At 43.6% G+C, this 18,953-nt stretch overlaps 1 protein-coding gene across 5 annotated transcripts in view; it reads right to left on the minus strand.

Annotated features, from left to right (window-relative positions):
- The window catches only part of APG10 (Aldolase-type TIM barrel family protein), a 142,770-nt gene that overhangs the window by 91,681 nt on the left and 32,136 nt on the right, over positions 1–18,953 (minus strand). The window lies entirely within an intron of this gene.

Here is an 18,953-nt window from a genome sequence, read left to right on the forward strand (position 1 = left end):
TCCATGGTATCAACAAAGATAGATCACGCAAAAGGTGGTTTGATAAAGAATGTCAAGATGCTCGAAAGTCCTTGATAAAGCTAGATGCAACTATGAACAAAGACAACTATCAAAGTCATTTGCATACAAACAAGGCATTCATTCAAAAGAAAAGAAGAAACGGGAAGTAAAGCAACAACTTTTTCAAGTCCAAGAAAAGGCACATCATGTGGAAGATTTTGGAGAAACTTGAGGGGTAAGCGGGTTGAGAATTTTGGTAACTCGAGTCTTGTGGATATGTACACACATTGTAGGCAACTATATGAGCAACCAAATGCTATAAAAATGTCATTTTATGGTTCACTCTCTTGTATGACCTCTTTTTTACTGTTGAGGATGTATATGGTGGGATTGAAAAGTTGGTCACTCGAAAAGTGGGAGATCTTCAAGGTATCAAGCCGGAGATGATTAAATGGATAGGAGATTTTACACATGAGTGGATGTGTGATATGTTCAACCTTGCACCTCAACATGGTATGCCTTATGATTGGAGTACTAATTGGATCAAGTCTTTTGCATAAAGAAGGGGATGTTAAGAACGTAAACAACTACTGGACTATAATGATTGTGTCTCTTATGGCAAAGTTGTTTGAGTTCATAATGGAGATGAAATTGAGTAATTAGGTTGAAGAGAATAACAAGCGTGCAAAAGGACAAGCTGGTTTTTATCACCAAATCAACATTGATGACCTTGTCACTCTTCCTGTTCTCACGAAGGAAAGTCGATTGAAAAGCAAGCGATTGTATTGTTGATTTGTAGACCTTAATAAAGCCTTTGATATGATTCCACATAACAGTTTGTAGAGAAGAATGGAAGAACTCCAAGTGCCAAATAAGTTTATGCTTGCAATTTTTATGAGAAGATGATGTGTCAATTGCACATGGGAAGAGGAATTTCAAAATTTCGCAAGCACTATTGGGATTAAACAAGGATGTCCGTTGTCAACTACTCTCTTTGGTCTATGCATCGATCAATCCGAACAAATGATACTTGACTTTATGCAAGAAGGCATTGAAGAGATCACTATTTGCAATGTGGAAATCATGCTTTTGTTGTATGCAGATGATGTAGTGCTTCTAGCACACACATTAGAGGATGCACAAAAGCTTATGGTTGTCCTTAAAAACTTTTGCTTGCATGGTGGGCTCATTGTGAAAACCAACCATTAGGAGAAGCCATGCATGGTGTACAACAATGAGACACTTCCAAGTTTTTGAGAGCTTTAAGTACCTTGGCCTTGAGGTTTCATCCAATCACAAGTGGCATGAACGTGCTATACATTGTTTGGAAGCGGGAAAGAGAACATACTTTGCATATGAGAACATGTGTAATGCGAGAAACATCTAGTGTTGGGTTCTCAAGAACTACTTTTTTGACGCATTGGTGACACCGGTTCTTCTTTATGGAGTTCAAGTGTGGAACGGGAGCATATTAAAGTCTACTTGGAAATAGTTTGAGAATGTCCAAAAGCGTTTTCTTACAAGCTTTCTCCAAGTTAAGACACAAACACCATATATGCTCCTACCTCTTGAGTCGGGATCTCCTCCAATTGAGGTTATGGGCATGGAAAGGGTTTTGGAGTACATGATAAAGATGAGTCAAAACCCCTCACATCAACTTCCTACAATTGCATGGGAAGCAAGCAAAAAAGTAGACGCATAAAAGCAAGATCTTGAGCACGGGATAGATACAAGACATAAAGAAGTGGTTTGAGAGATGGGATGCATTACACTTCCTACATCATGTCTCAATTGACTCGCAAGAGATGAAGCTTTTCTACAACGCCAATGTATTACGGCTTGGGAGGAATCCGGTGGGTCACGCTTCATACATTACACCACCCATATTGCCCCTAACTACAAAACCATGTTCTTCGTTGAAAGGGGAAATCGTACTCACACTTACATGCTTGAGCCTATCCCCTAGTCAGTGATACGCACTATCGCAGCCATTCGGCTTAGCTCCCACTCCCTTCGATGTGAAACAGGGTGTTAGTGCAATGGAGAAGAGTCAAATCGGCTGTGCACATTATGCTCACTGCAAGTTCGAGAGTCTGAGTACCACACACTACTAGAGTGCTCAGCTTGTGGTCAGATCCGAACTTGCTTCCCTCACATTTTTAGCCATGACTTGGACCTACACACATTCCTCTCCCAACCACGATGCGGGCTCTCCACTGCGACTCTCATCACCACAATTTTGGAGCATCAAGAGTCACTCATCAACCACACACATACTACATCACATGTAACTTTGGTCCCATAGGTCATATTTGACCTCCAAGGACGATAATAAAATCTCTCTCTCTCTCTCTCTCTCTCTCTCTCTCTCTCTCTCTCTCTCTCTCTCTCTCTCTCTCTCTCTCTAGGTGGGGCTTTTGACTCTTTGCATTACATAAAATTCACCATAGGTCCATATACACCTATCACCCAAGTGTGGTAGATTGGTTATGCCATTTCCCTCTTGAATAACAGGTCTTGAGTTCAACTCTCCTCATCGAATAGATCTTTAGGTCTCTTGAGATAGTTTCACACGACGTTAAAATACTCTTCTTCACGTGTGTGTGTGTGTGTGCGCACGCGCGCGCTAATAAAAGGAGGAAAATGGTATAACCTTTCTATCACCAAAGTGTGGTAGATTGGTTATGCCATTTCCCTCTTGAATAACAGGTCTTGAGTTCAACTCTCCTCGTCGGATAGATCTTTAAGGTCTCTTGGGATAGTTTCCCACAACGTTAAAATACTCTTCTTCTTCTTCTTCTTCTTCTTCTTCTCTCTCTCTCTCTCTCTCTCTCTCTCTCTCTCTCTCTCTCTCTCTCTCTCTCTCTCATATGCTGAATTTTGAAATTGCATTACTAAATAGCCTCCACACCAAGTGGAAGACAACGCAACACCGCTCGAAATTTGAATACTATTGCAAGCATGTCAACACAAAGTATTGGGAAGACTATAGCACAAACCCAATGGAAGCCCAGGCCCACATACAAACACCCATGCCCCACATGGCACGAAGAGCCATCTCTTTGATGCACACAAGGTCACATATGCTCAAAATAGAAATAGAGGGCTGGCTGAAAATTGATGCTTCTAAACAGATATGCACATCATGTACAATGCAAGCTCCCGAAGATGAAGCACATGTGACATTGGAATGCCCAGAATACGCTTACATCCGGGCTAATTTTCAACCACTTCTAAGCGGTTGCTCTACCTTTGCGGACCTATTATCCAAGACAGACCCCTCCCCTACAGCTCTCGGAACATACCTCACCCGCATACTTGAGCATCAAAAGACACTCATAGGAACACAAAAAGAGAATAACACACACCACACCATACACCCTCGTGAGGGGAGACTATGTATTACTTTGAGGTCCCATGGGTCATTTCTGGCCCCCCGCGGACGTTAATACCAAATCAAATCAAATCAAATCTCAATCTCTCTCTCTCTCTCTCTCTCTCTCTCTCTCTCTCTCTCTCTCTCTCTCTCTCTCTCTCTCTCTCTCTAGGGAGGCTGATTCTTTTATTTGAAAATCTCCGAGAACGCCCAAATGGAGCCTATTCCGAGAGCAAGTACATCATTGTTTACAAAGCACGGCAAACTTGAAACACAAATTAATAAAAATAAATCATTTGAAACAATTATTGATAAACTTGGCTTAGCAAAGTTTTTGGGTAAAACTGTTGCACATCTCCCAACCTGGGAATCCGATTGATGCAAGGAATGGCTCGTTGGATTCCACTAACCTAAAACTACATGCACGTCATGCCAAATGCCCTCCGTAGTGTAACAACACCTCAAAACGTTTGTGCAAGCCAATTATACAAGAGGGTTCCAAAACTAGAAAACCTAATCTAATGAACTCGTCTGGACATGCAAGTCTTATGAAGAGACAACCAAAATTGCCAGTACTAGTTCTCCTAGGATTTTAGACACCCCTATCTAGGGATAGGTACAGAATTAGCTATGGAAGTCGATGAAGCATGTCCACGTGGCACACAGAGCCATGTGCATGTGACATTCCCTCCTGCTTAAGGTGAGGTACGGATACCGAACTACATGCATGCCACAAGATGGTCTCTAATGAATGGCCTTCTAAGTTCTAGATGATGTCCTCCACAGCTACTTTTGAGAGAGGCTTCCCCGGGTGATGTGGAAATGTCCAAAAGACACGGATGGTGATGATACATCTACTCGCAACCAATGGACTACCTCTTGGATCAATTGTAAGGTGTAGTGGAAGTGAATGTTGTATTGCTCAAGATGAGTGCTCCGAACTGTGCTCAAGGGTTCCTTTTACTTACAGAAGGGAGAGCCTTCCGTTCCTTTAGAGAGCAAGTGCAGTTATCACAAACAAAGTGAATGCTACTATGAATGAGATTGCTAGGACTGAGAGAAAGAGAGAGAAGATTACGACACCACACGGTTCTTAAACCCTCCTCCGAGGGCCCCCCTCTCTATGGCGAGAGAGATCTATGCTATAGATTGCACAAATCTGGTACAATGGTCTGGATGCAATGGATTTGCCGACAATGTCGACAACAATGATGACGACGAAGAGGACGGGCTTAAAACTGGAAAAGGCTAGGGCTGAAATGCTGAAATCCTGAAATCTGGAAAACGTTGACTTTTTGTTGAACATTGACACTGTGTTTGCGAGGCTGGCGATGACAACGACGATGCGCTGAAAACGCAGATGCTGAAATCTGAAAACAGAGAGCTGAAACTGTAGATGCTAGCTGACTCGACGGTACGGCGAGAATCTGTTGCGGATAGGTGAGATCTGCTAAGCTAGGGGCTGGATCTGCAAAGGCTAAGGGCTCAAAATTGAAAACACTAATTGACTTGGCTGGTCTGGCGCCGGGAAACTGCAAAACGTTAGGCTTGGTCTGCAACTGAAAACGCAAGGAAACACTTGGGTTAATCTGCTGCAAAAAATGCCAGGCTGATCTTGTTGCTGAAAACGCTAGGGCTCTCTGTCGGTTTTGTTGAGAAGGTGCACTGCAAGTTGCCGGAATTTCTTCTGTTGCGTCTTCTGCTGGAAATGGGTGCCCCTTCTCTGCTTATATACATGCTACAGGCTGGGTCGAGCAGTCACTCCTGCAGCCCCACAACATTGGAAGCTGGTGCAATTAAATAATAAAATGTCAACTTTCTTGTAAAATGTTCTATCCCAAAAATGGCCGGAATCTAGACCTTATGCTTGGACAATGCATATGTTGGGTGGTACTGGGTGTGCAATCAGAGGATATGCAACTAGCCTTAACATGCACGGCTTGCTCACAGGCTCACAAAGGGGCCAAAATACTTCGTAGGTTGACCTAAAACCTAGACCTGAGAAAGCTTGTCCACATGCACATAGGGTTAGATGTGCGCGTGACATCCCCTCCTTTTTTAAAGTGAGGTACTCGTACCAGCTTCCTTGTAGTCTGCCAACAACTCTGGATAATCTTTGAAAAATTATTCATCCACCCACGCTGCCTCGTGGGTTCCTCAATCCTTGAACTTCAAAAAGTATTGTCGCACTTGCTTCTTTGAGCCATAGCGAACCCGATGCAACAAGATTTGCTCCGGTTCCATGACTTCGGCTTTATCGATGATCTCTGGTTATTCTTCTTCGGAAATGTCCTTTGGAGGTGTACCATGAAACATTTTCAACCAAGAAACATGGAAAACGTTGTGCATTGACCATAAGTTAGGCAATTGTAATTTCATAGAAACCTCATTGATCTTTTTAATGACCAGGAAATGGACCATATATTCTGAAAGACAAATTAAGACACTTCTTTCCGACTTGCTTAAGACGTTGCTTCATGATTCTCAAATAGACCCAATCCCCTTTCTTGATAGTAACATCCTGACGATGCTTGTTAGCCTGTCGCGAGTAAGATTCATGAGCCTTGCTTAGCCGAAGCTTCACACTCTCAGAAATTTCATCCAACGACCGACTTTCAACATTGGCATCAGGCATTTGACTGACGGAGCGAGTCAAAAGTGACTTGAACGGACTGCCAAAATCTGCCTCATACGGAGTTCTACCAATGGCAGAGAAATAAGAGTCATTCAAAATTGCTTGGACCAATGGGAGATAGAGCTTCCAATAAGACTGTTGATCATGCACATACGACTTCAAATCATCAAAAGCCAACTGATTGTAAATTTCCGTTGGATCATCTCAATGTAGATGAAAAGTTGTACTTTGTGCCAAAATTTTCAAAGAGAGAACGCGCCAAAAATTGGGCGTGAACTTGACATCCCTATTTGAAACGATTGACTTTGGTAAACGACAGAGGGGGTACCAATGCTTAATGAACAACCGTGCTACATCTTGTGCAGTGATTGTGGCCTTACAAGGAATCAACATGCAAAATTTGCTAAAACGGTCAACAATTGTCAAACATTAAGTGTTCCTTGAATGTAAACTAGGTAGAAGGTTAGTCACAAAATCCATAGAAATGTCCTGAAAAGGCCCGTCGGGAATAGGTAGCGGTAGCAAGAGGCCCTGCTGCTTACCCCAAGGAGCTTTTACTTTTTTGATAAATGATGCACTGTGTGACATAAGGAAACACAAATTTTCGTATTTTAGGCCAATAAAAGAATCCTTTTATTTATTCCAAAGTGGTTTTCATTCCTCTGTGCCCACACGTGAGAGAGTCATGAGCATCGTGCAATATGGTTGTCATGAGAGAGGACAAGGTGACGAAAATACAACAAACCTTTACGAATGAGATAGTTGTTGGGCCCTTGTGAAGCAAGAGCAAGCAACCATTGCTTGCCAAACTCGCAATCTGCATACTGGTTCTTCATGCTATCGAAAGAAACACCTTGAATAGAAACTGTGGATCTTGACTCAAGAGCCAGGATCTGTCCTTTGCGACTTAACGCGTCTGCAACAAGGTTAGCTTTACCAGGCACATACTCATTCAAACCACCAAATTACTCAAAAAACTGTGACCACCGTCCTTGGCGATCACTCCAATGTGCACTAGGTATAGACTGGAGCCACTTGAGCTCTTGATGATCTGTACAAACTGTGAACTCTCTACCATACAAAAAATGCTTCCAATGCTTGAGAGAGTGAATAACAGACAGAAGTTCTGTGTCATAAACTGAATAATTCTTTTCAGCACTATTTAACTTCTGACTGAGAAATGCAACGCGACGGCCATGCTACTAAAGCACAGCACCTATGGCGACATTGCTCGTATCTGTCCATACCTCAAAGGGGTCATCCCAAGAGGCAAGGATGAGACATGGCGCTTCTGTCACCACAACCTTGAGAGCTGCGAAAGCCTCAACGGCTACCTCGGGCAAAACCACGCACTATCGGTGAGTTTTCACACATTTCAAAACATTTGTCATGGGTGCGGCAATGCGTGCAAAATTATCTATGTACGAACTATATGCTTGACATAACCCAAGAAAAGAACGTGCATCATATGCAGTTTTGGGCAAATCCCAATTACGAACCTGTTCTACCTTCGCGGGATCGTATAACCCAAATAAGTAACTTCAGTGAGAAAAAACTCAGATTTCTGACATTCATCCAAACGGACTAGAACCCTTTCTACATTCTTTTCATGTTGTTCCCACGATGCAAAGAAAATGAGAATATCATCAAGAAAGATAAACACACACATCAATGATATCGCCAAAACAATCTACCATGAGACGATGAAATATACCCACGGCACCCGTCAATCCAAAAGGCATAACCACATACTCCCATTGCCCTCGCTCTGTGCAAAAGGCGGTCTTGTAGATATCGCCTTTGAATACCCTTACCTGATGGTATCCACTTTTGAGATTGACCTTTCTGAAAACCTTTGCCCCTTTGTTGCAGGAAACGTTTCCTACAAGAAAACGTCGGCTACACCAAATCCAAGGAAACGTCGAGGGTAGAATGAGTTTCTAGTAATGCATAGTTCTCGATGAAATGTAGAATATTGAGACTTATTAAATAACTTACTACTTTCTTGACTCAATTAGCCTTTTGAAGACGTTTTACATCTCTCTCTCTCTCTCTCTCTCTCTCTCTCTCTCTCTCTCTCTCTCTCTCTCTCTCTCTCTCTCTCTTAGTTGTATGTGGTATCGCTCAGCCTCTCTGTCTCAGCAGTATGTGATATTGATCAGGCGTATGTGGTATCATCCAAGCCACTTGCGCAAATTCAGCCTGTCGTATGTGGTGTCGCCCAGGCCACACACGCAATTCACCCTTTAATTTCACCCAAACTAAAGCCACGTGGCTAAAAAAATGTCCCTAAAATTGAAGCCGTTTCATAAGCGTTTCCTAAGGTGGGAAACGCACGCATGGCTAGGAAACGCTAAAACGGCGTTTCAACAAAGGCCTCTCACGTTTCCTGCAACACAGCTTTGCCCCATTGAGCCTATCGAGGATATACTCAATGCGAGGCATCGGAAACTTGTTCTTGACGATCATCTTGTTCAAAGCCCTGTAATCAACACTCAAATGAGACGAACCATTCTTCTTGCGGACAAATAAGATAGGAGCAGCAAAAGGACTTACACTAGGGCGTATGAATCCTTTGGCCACCAACTTCGTGAGTTGCCACTCTAACTCTTCTTCTTGAGTCTTGTTCAAACGGTAGGGAGCCTTACTAATTGGCTGTGTCCCCCTCCGTGAGTTCGATGCGATGGTCCTCCGGCCGCTCGGGAGGGAGACGGGGTGGAAGATCATCCTGCAAAAAGAGGTCCTCATACTTGGTAAACAAAGTTGAATACCTGTCTGGAGCCTTGAGGCTCTAAGTAACTGGAGAGGCATAATTGAATGCCGCTTGTGCTCCTCGTCGTAATTCATGCTTTACATGCACATGAGAAATAAGATGTAAAGAATGAAGATCCTCCTCACCACAAATGATCATGGGAGAGTCACTTTTGGCAGTTAGAGTGAGCGTATTGTTTGCCCAATCAATAGGAGGGTTATGCTCACAAAACCATCTAATGCCCAAAATCATATCACATTCTGAGAGAGGAGACGCAACAAATTTTCTATGGAAGGAAGCTTGTTGAACAGTGAATAACACATCAAGGCACTCTTGCTTAATGAGAGTCCATACCGGGAGCGAAGCACGACACCTCGAGAGGAGTCGTCTAGCTAACCTCCAGACGAGCTCTCTCTACAAGAGAGTCACCAATCACATCATGCATACTGCCTGATTCAAACAATATGACAAAACGCTGACCCTTCACATGACCATAACATTTAAAGAGAGACTAATCAATGTGTGTGTCAGAAACATGTGGAGAATCAGATTGGTTCACTAAAGTGCTTGTGGTAGCTGTCGGTGCTTTGGGTTCTTTAGGTGGTGCTATCTTAAGGCATGCCTTCTTTATATGACCCTTGACGTGACGTTAATAACATCGACCTTCCTTAGCATAAATGATTTGTTCTTCTGGCGTTATGTATCCTCCTATACTTCCTTGTGCAGCTTTTTCATCTGGGTTAGCTTAGGTTTAGCAGGTGTTTTAGCTTTACCCTTAGATTCATTTTGAGAGTTCTTTTCCGAAGGATTAGAGGAAGATGGGCTAGAAGAGTTACCATTCTTACCGTTCTTACCATTCTGTGGGTTTTGAGGAGTCTGAGAGATACTGTGAGAAGACTTGTTCTCCTTAGGCTTTCTGTCACGTGCACATCTAACCCTATGTGGATGTGGACAAGCTATCTCAGGTCTAGAGTTCAAGTCAGCTTAGGAAGTGTTCTGGCACGTTTGTGAGCCTGTGCGCAGGTCGTGCATGTCCAGGCACTTAGATTAGTTGCATATCTCTGATTGCACACAGCATAATCATCAGCATGGCATTCAATACCCATCATGAGCATTTTACAAAGCATAGAACCCTTTTTCTCAAAATACACATTTTTCACTTATTTATTACTAAGTGACTTTTGTTGGAAAAGTAAGTAGGGAAAATTGCTAAGGAAATATAAAAGAAACCCGGAGGTCACTCAGTAGAAGCAAAAGAGGCAGCAGAAGAATCTCAGGCAACTTGCAGTGCACCTTCCCAGCAAGACCGACAGAAGGCCCTACCGTTTTCAGTCAACAGAAACAGCCAGCGTTTTTAATTTCCCTCCCATAGCGTCTCAGCAGATCCTCCCTAGCGTTTCCATCAGAACCAGATCAGCCTGGCGTTTTTCAATTTCCACATTAGGCTTAGCATTTTGCAGTTTTATGACACCAGATCAGCCAAGAACATCAGCATTTTCAGATTTCAGCACTTAGCCTTTGCAAATCCAGCCCCTAGCCTCGCAAATCTCACCTAACCACAACAGGTCCTCACCGTACCGTCGAATCAGCCCGCGTTTACAGTTTCAGCTTGCTGTTTTCAGATTTCATCGCCATCCTCGTCGACACAGTGTCAATATTCAGCAGAAAGTCAGCAGTTCGCAGATTTCAGCATTTCAGCCCTAGCGTTTTCAGTTTTCAGCCCGTCCTCGTCGTCTTCACCATTGTCATCGACATCGTCGGCAAGTCCATTGCATCTAGACCATTGTACCAGATTTGTGCAATCTATAGCATAGACCTCTCTCGCCATAGAGAGGGGGGCCCTTGGAGGAGGGTTTGAGAACCGTCTAGTGTTGTATTCTCTCTTCTCTCAGTCTCAGCACCTTCATTCACAACAGCATTCACTTTGTTTGTGATCATTGCACTCTCTCTAAAGGACGGGAGGCTCTCCCTTCCATAAGTAAAAGGAACCCTTGAGCACAATTCGGAGCACTCATCTTTAGCAATATCATCATTCACTTCTGTTGCACCTTACATTGGTATCACAACCATTTCTTTTCATTGCATCTTCCGCTGCCACCTTTGACATGGTATCAGAGCTCGGTACCAATATCTCACTTTGAAAAGGAGGGGATGTCACGTGCACATCTAACCCTATGTGCATGTGGACAAGTACCTCAGGTCTAGGGTTCGGGTCAGCTTAAGAAGTGTTCTAGCACCTTTGTGAGCATGTGCGTAGGCCGTGCATGTCCAAGCACTTAGATTAGTTGCATATCCTCTGACTGCACACAGCATAATCATCAACATGGCATTCAATACCCATCACGAGCATTTTACAAAGCATAGAACCCTTTTTCCCAAAATACACATTTTTCACTTATTTATTAATAAGTGACTTTTGTTGGAAAGTAAGTAGGACAAATTGCTAAGGAAGTATAAAAGAGACCCAATGGTCACTCAGTAGAAGCAGAAGAGGCAACAGAAGAAGCTCGGGCAACTTGCGGTGCACCTTCTCAGCAAGACCGGCAGAAGGCCCTAGCATTTTCAGCCAACAGAAGCAACCAACGTTTTTTAGTTCCCTCCCTTAGCGTTTCTGCAACAGATCCTCCCTAGCATTTCCATCAGTACCAAATCACAGCCTGGAGTTTTCCAGTTTCCACATTAGGCTTAGTGTTTTGCAGTTTTACGACGCCAGATCAGCCAAGAGCATCAACATTTTCAAATTTCAGCACTTAGCCTTTGCAGATCCAGCCCCTAGCCTCGCAGATCTCACCTAACCGCAACAGATCCTCGCCGTACCGTCGGATCAGCCCGCGTTTACAGTTTCAGCCCGCTGTCTTCAGATTTCAGTATCTGCGTTTTCAGCGCACCCTAGCGTTTTTAGTTTTCAGCCCGTCCTCATCGTTGTCACCATTGTCGTCGGCAAAGTCCATTACATCTAGACCATTGTACTAGATTTGTGCAATCTATAGCATAGACCTCTCTCGCCATAGAGAGTGGGGCCCTTGGAGGAGGGTTTGAGAACCGTGTGGTGTCATATTCTTCTCTCTCTCCTCTCAATCTCAACACCTTCATTCACAGTAGCATTCACTTTGTTTGTGATCATTGCACTCTCTCTAAAGGACGGAAGGCTCTCCCTTCCGTAAGTAAAAGGAACCCTTGAGCACAGTTCGGAGCACTCATCTTGAGCAATATCATCATTCACTTCTGATGCACCTTACACTTTCCTTTGTTGTGATTCATCTCCTATGCGAGAGCAATCGCTACCGCCTTGTTGAGATCCACGGGGTCGAGTACTTTGACATCAAACTTGATATACTCCTCCAACCCGAAAAGGAATGCCTCTTTGCGCTCATCATCCGATTTGCGTAATTGTGAGCCGAGCTGCAAAACACGGTTAGAGAAAGACATAACTGGCATACCATTTTTGCTTGAGACTGCACCAATCTTCTTTCAACCGCGCTATGTACTGAGGTGGCATAAACCGCGCCTCGAGCTTGTCTTGGAAGTCAGTCCAATTGAAAGAAAGGGGCACACCTTCTTCAGCTTCCTCTAGGTGCACAGCAAACTGTGCTTCTTGCCACACTTGATACCAATTAATGGCATCTCCGCCAAGATACATGGCTGCCGTCAAAACCTTGCTATTCCCTCTTTTCTTAGTTGTTGCAAAGTAAGCATTAAATTTATGCAACCAAGAATGAATAACATTAGCATCCATCTTACTGTCATACTTACTGAACGTCAACTTCTCACTGACTAGATTGTTGGAGTCCGCATCTCTACTTGTGCTACCTGATGAACCGCTCACATCCTTGATTGGCTCGGATTTTGAGGTGATTGCCTATAGCACCAACTCTAGCATGTGTTGGTCTCTTGCGCCTCCTGCTCTAACTCCATAACCACTTGCCTTTCTTCGGCCACTATGCGTTGAGCTTCGCGTGCTTGCTCCTTGGTGGCGCTCTTGTTGTAGCATCATGTCCATCATCGACTTGACCAAAGCCTTCATAGAATTTGGTGCAATCCGTGGGGTAGATGTGGATGGGAGAGGATCGGAAAACAATCCTCCTAGTGTAGAAACTTCTTCTTCACCAGCTCCACTCTCATCTCCTTCACGCAAAGTATCTATTCTGCTTCGGGTGATGACCATACACTGAGATCTTGGGTGCTTAACTTCTTGAGGCACTTGGGTTCTTGAGGTTCTTTGGTTCTTGAAGTTCTTGAGTTCTTGAGGTTCTTGAGTTCTTTAGCTTGCAATCGGTGTTTGAGAAGGCTTTTCTCTTACCCGAGCTCGACTCTTCCCTGCAGGCGCACCCCTTGGCAGCCTTGCGCTCACACCAAAGTTGCTTTTTCCCACTTCACATCAATTGGTCAGCCGCTAAGTGCACGGTCTGCTCTCAAAGAGTGAAAAGAGGAACAAGGGGAGGCTGAACAAGACCTTCTTTCTTGGGTTACCTATCACTCTTCAAAAACATATTAGGAATCGACACATCCAAGAGGACTTGGGTTACGTGCAATCGCAACAAACAAAAAATTTCTTGTGGTTCTTTCCTTGAGTGATATAGAACACTGTCAAAAAGCTCTCATACCAATGTCACGAGGACATGGCAATGGCTAATTACTGTCACGAGGACGTGGCAACTGCTAACCTTAGTTGTGGGTTTCTTTTCGATTATTTTCGTTTAATTTTTGAGACCCTATTTTTGAAGTTGCAAATGGCCGGACATTGTATAGCCAGTGCGAAACAGTAGTTTCACCCGCAGACGGGAAGTTGGTCGGCAATGGAATTCTAGTAGTAAAAGGGTGTCTAGGCTCAATTCAAGGTCATTTAGGTCCCCTCGCCGCACTTAATAAGTTGGTGGATACTAAGAAATTAACTCCATAGAGGCACAGTGACAAGGTGGGGTCACCCAGAGAAAATCACCCGAGAACTGGGCTACATAGCATTTTGGATGTTGTCCCAGTGGTGAAAGATGGTCAGTGAGAGTCCAATGGAAGCATCTCCTAAAATTTAGGGAACTGCTATTTTAGGCCATGAAACTTGTTCGTGTCATTAGCTCCGAAATGACAAGAGGAACATTTCATTACTCTGCCACTAAGTCAACTCAGCAAACAGTTGAGATATTTTTAGACCAAAAGGTCCAAAGCGGGGAATGAATGCATGAGTGCCACTCTAAGTTCCATGTACCAGCACTTGATTTCTGCATACCACAATGACCTGACCAGGCACCTTTAAGCAATGCATAGTATCAACTTTTGGTGGAATGGTTTGATTGTCCCTAAATGTAATGGCATACAATGACTGGACTTGATTGGTACATTGGTTGGTTTTTATGGAATTGATTCAAAACACATGTTAGAGCTCCTACGCCTTTGATAGGCAGGTCTCTCCGTTATGCACGTGATATGGAAATTTTTGTTGTTATCTACATGTGTCTTAGAGTTCCTACGCCTAGTGAGGCAGGACTCTCCGTGATATTTACATGTGGAACTTGATAAGCGAGCGGCGGTGTGTGCAAGTGATAGAGCACGCGAAGATGCGCAAGCCTTGCGGCTTGAAGCGGAGACACTGTGCTGCAGAAGGGAAGCGCTAGCAGAACGAAGAGAGAGAGAGAGAGAGAGAGAGAGAGAGAGAGAGAGAGAGAGAGAGTGAGCGCTACTCTATAGATGGGGGGAATAAGTGAGTGAGTTAAAAACTCACATTCCCTTTATTAATATGTATACGACCAATTTAAAGTTAGTGGCCAAGTTCACAAAGGTTAGTAACCTTTAAAATATACATTAAAGGGGGCCATTTGGGCCTTTAACCCAATAACCTCCCACTTAAAGGCATAAATGGCGCCTTTAAGCTACGTGACTCCCACCATCTCTATGCATAGATGATGTTGTGCTTTGGATAAGCACTTAGTGAGAGCATCTGCTGGATTTTGTGATGTATAGACCTTAACTAATGTGATAAGGCCATCCTCAAGCACTTCTCGTATGAAAAGATACCGCACATCAATATGCTTTGTGCGTGCATGAAACATGGCATTCTTTGCCAGACATATGGCACTCTGGCTATCACAACCAAGCATTGGTGCCTTGGCAGGCAAACCAAACTCACTGCATAGGCATGCTAACCAAATAGCTTCTTTAGAAGCCTCGGCGGGCTGAAATATATTCAGCCTCTGTAGTAGACAATGCAACGATCTTTTGCAATCTAGAACACCATGAAACAGCACCTCTTACAAGAGTAAACACATAGCCACTTGTGGATTTCCGTGTATCCACATCACCAGCCATATCAGAGTCACAAAATCCCTTTAACTCCAATGGTCCTTTACCATAGCAGAGGCATTTATTTTTGGTCCCTTTCAAGTACCTCATAATGGACTTCACTGCATCCCAATGCAACCTGCCTGGATTACCATAAACCGGCTCACAACTCCCACTGCATGGGCTATGTCAGGCCTAGTAGCAACCATAGCATACATAAGTAAACCACAAGCTGAAGCGTAAGGCACACTTTGCATGTAATTGGCTTCTTTCTTTGACTTAGGACAATCATCCTTGGAGATTTTGACATATGGCTGTAATCGCACACCAAGACGCTTTGCTTCAGCCATGTTAAATCTGTCCAGCACCTTTTCAATGTACTTTTCTTAAGACAAATACAATAGGCGCTTGTCTCTTTGCCTTGTAACACGCACTCCAAGTATATGTTCAGCTACCCCAAGGTCTTTCATTGAAAATGCAGATTTCAGCAGCCCTTCAAGAGCATCAACAGTGCTTCTTTTCTTTGCAGCTATCAACATATCATCAACATAGAGCACAAGAATGATAGGGCTGCCATCCGCATCACGTTCGGTATACAAACAATGGTCTGCATGGCTTCTTTTGTAACCATGTTTAAGCATGAAGCGATCAAACTTTTTGTACCACTGTCTATATGATTGTTTCAGCCCATACAAGCTTCTATTGAGCATACATACCATATGTTCCTTGCCAGGAATAACAAAACCCTCGGGTTACTTCATGTAAAGCTCTTCTTCCGCATCACCGTGCAAGAAAGCGGTATGTACATCCATTTGGTCCATTTCCAAATCAAGAGCAGCCACTATGGCAAACAATACACGCAAAGTGGTCATCTTCACAACAGGAGAGAACACTTCCTGAAAGTCTATGCCCTTGGTTTGAACATATCCCTTTGCAACTAGCCTTGCCTTATAATTGGGTTTTGCATCGATTGTCTTGATTTTATACACCCATTGAAAGGTGCAACGGAATGAATGTTGTATTTTCTCAAGATTAGTGATCTTTATTTGCTCAAGGTTCCTTTTAGTTCTTAGGGAAGAAGAGAGCCTTCTGTCTTATGGAGTGCTATGATCACGAACAAAGTGAGTGGATATTGTGCGTGCAAGTGAATGAGACTGAGAGAAGGAGAAAGAAGAGATACGACACCCGAGAGGTTGTAAAACCCTCCTCCGAAGGCCCCACTCTCGTCGGCGAGAGTGGTCTACTTTGATTGCACAAAGGTGTACAATGCGTATGCAATGGACTGCTGCAATGGGACTATGCCGATGACGACGACGGTGATGACGACGACGACTTGATGGCTGAAATCTGGGATCTTCTAATCGCTGAATTTCAGGACTGTTTCGGTGGCTGAAAATGACTGTTTTGGCTGCGTTTTTATGGCTGAAAATGGGGGAACATCTGCAACCACCTTGGGATGTATCTGCTTCTATGTCATAGGCTGAAAACTGTGGGCATCAGCGGCGGTTAGGGGCTGAAAGTCAAAACGCTGAAGCTACTTGCTGAAATTGCTGATGAAAACACAAAACGCTAATGCATCTGCTTCCATGTTTGGCTGGCGTTTTTGCAAAGAAAACGCTGGCTGGTTCTGTAGCGTTTTTGCAAGAGAAAACGTTGGGCTCTCTACCGCTAGTGCTGGGAGCAATCTGCAATGCTGGGGGATCTGGGAGATGAAGGCGATATCTGCAAAGCTGAAAACGCCAAGGTTGAGCGAGGTAATGATGAAGATGAAAACGCTAGGGTTACTGTTGGGGTCCTGCTGAGAAGGTGCCTGTTGAGCATGTGCTCCTGCTGCCTCTTCTGCCAGAAAGTGCTAACTTGGGTTTGCTTTATATATTATATCTTAGCAAAATTGCCCTACCTACTTTTGTTGGAAAGTCACTTAAAAATAATAAGTGAAAAATGTCAAAAATAGGGAAAATAGGCTAAATGCACTAGAAAATTCCCCTGATTGAATCTGATGGATTCTGAAGGGAATACTGATGATCATGCTGTGTGCAACCAGAGGATATGCATCTATGCTAAGTGACTGGGCATGCACGGTCTACTAATAGACTCACAAAAGTGCCAGATCACTGCTAATCTAGACTTGACTGAACTGACTGAACCCTGCTGTGGTGAAGCTTGTCCACGGACACATAGGGTTGGGATGTGTCACGTGATATCCCCTCCTTTTCAAAGTGAGGTACTGGTACCGAACTGTATGGCGTCGAGGGAGATCGCCAATAGCATCCGGAATCCTGGAAGGGACTCTTCACCGGCCCACTCTGATGTGTGGGTCGTGCGGTACTTGAACTTCATAAAGGTCTGCAACGCTTGCTTCTTTGGGCCGCGCCGAAAGCGACTCAAAGTCTTCTGTGGCTCCTTTGATGCGACAACTTCGTCGAGTATCCTGCTTCTTTCGTCTTCAAGAATCTCCATGGCTGAAAATTCCTGAAACCATCTCTAACACAAAACCATGAATATACCCATTCCATGTAAAGTAAAGGAAAAAAATCTTGTATTCTCTAAAGACTGTGTATACAATGTAGATGAACATAGAGACGGAGTGACAACCCGTTCATCAAACACGTGCAAACAATGCGCTCGAATCTTTTCTGTTTGATCGAAATCAATCAAATGTGGCAATTCACAATGGAAATGCCCATGCTTCGTGCTCATACTATCATGTGCTCTTTTGGAAACTGTATCATGCCAAGGAAGAGACATGGAATGTGACTTCCTGACATACAAACTTCTCAGTTTTCATGCACAATCCGCATACATTCGAGCTCATCAATAAGAGAAACCTGCTCAACATACAATATGTCATGCCTAGGAAAAGGGATCACATAACGATGCTGACTAAAATACAGGAAACCTTCACGAATGAAACACTCGAACAATGCGTGCGTATCAATCATGCGAACACATAATACTTCCTGTGAGGATTCTTTGGACCAAGGCTCGAGAGCCAAGATCGATCCTTCGGATTGATCGAATCTGCAACGAGGTTAGCTTCGCTAGAAAAAGCATCCACTAACACCTCATCCTGGTGAACAACCACATCTTTTTCATGCAAGTCATCATGCTTGTCTTTATCATCCAAATCATCATGCTTGTCTTTATCATTCAATTCATCATGCTTCTCATAATCAAGCAAATCTTGTGTGTCATGCTTTGGAGAAAAAGAGATTGAGAGAATCTCCTTATCCCGAATCCTTTCAATCTTGTCCTGCATATTAGCAATGAGAGATGGAGAAGGAGCAATGTCCACTCCATGAAAGATAGTAGGAGAATCACTTTTGGCATTGAGAGTTAAAGTGTTAGCCTCCCAATCAACGAGAGGGTTCAGTTCACGAAACCATTTCATGCCTAAAATCATATCACATCCTGAGAGGGGAGAAACAACAAATCTTCTAGTGAAGGCAGTCTCTTGAATTGCAAACAACACATCAAGGCACTCCTCCGTGATGAGAGCATCCATATCGGGACGAAAGCCAGAGACCTCGATAGGAGATCTCGGACTAACTTCGAGGCGGACTCTCTCAACAAGAGAGGAACTGATCACATCATGCATACTACCTGGGTCAAACAATATGACAAAACGGTGCCCCGACGTACGACCATAACATTTAATAAGAGAATCATCAATGGGAGGGTCCTGAGAAACTTTAGGCACAATCGTGTTATCATTCATTGCATTGACAGATGTAGTGGGTGCTATGGGTTCTTTAGATTCATTTGATTCAAGCTTAGGACATGTTCGTTTTATGTCACCCTTAATGTGACAATGAAAACAACGACCGTCCTTAGAATAAGTGCTTTGTTCTTCCGACGTGATGTATACTCCTATAATTCCTTGTGCTACCTTTTCATCTAGAGTAAGCTTAGGTTTA

The sequence above is a fragment of the Adiantum capillus-veneris genome, chromosome 26 (genome assembly GCF_014529385.1).
Source record: "Adiantum capillus-veneris isolate H3 chromosome 26, ASM1452938v2, whole genome shotgun sequence".
Classification (NCBI taxonomy): Eukaryota; Viridiplantae; Streptophyta; class Polypodiopsida; order Polypodiales; family Pteridaceae; genus Adiantum; species Adiantum capillus-veneris.